This window comes from Chenopodium album, chromosome 4 (assembly GCF_948465745.1).
Source record: "Chenopodium album chromosome 4, dcCheAlbu1.1, whole genome shotgun sequence".
Lineage (NCBI taxonomy): Eukaryota > Viridiplantae > Streptophyta > Magnoliopsida > Caryophyllales > Amaranthaceae > Chenopodium > Chenopodium album.
In genome coordinates, this window is record NC_137837.1 from 19,704,366 (window position 1) to 19,705,052 (window position 687).

Consider the following 687-nt stretch of genomic DNA (forward strand, 5'->3'; position numbering starts at 1 on the left):
TTTGAATAAAATCAACTCTTTTAAATAAAAATTTTTATTCAACGTACTTTAAAATCAAACCTTTAAATTATTCAAACTATTCAAAACATGATATTAAAATCCATTCTCAAACATCTTTATTTTAATACATGAATTCTCAAACTTATTTCATAAACTATAATTGAAATAAATTTAATTCAATAACCAATAAAGTCATATGAAAATAAAACATATTATTCAAACCAATCACTTTCAAAGGTATCTAGCCACCTAAACGTACCTTGATTCCGAATATCAATCAACACTTTGCACTTTCAAAGTTCGATCACAAATACACCTTGCAATTGACATAACCATAAGGTTAACACAACTTCTCTAGACATAAACCCTAATCTAATGTGCATGGACTACAAAACTCTTTTAAAAATAATACTTTAATATAATATTATAACTTTGAAAAAAGTATTTATATTTTATAAAACTAACCATGAAAAAAAAGGAATAGGATTAAAAAGAATTAGATTTGCGTTGGAAAGAATATGAAGAACTTGTAGAGGCCATAACTAATTCAATATAACTTCGAATAGGTGATTCTTGAGCCTAACATCAAGGAGTTTTTGAGAGGAAAAATTTATGTGAAACCTCAAGCCCCAAAAACTGAACATAAGTGGCTGAAAATTGGCTTCAAAGGTATACGAGTTGATTATG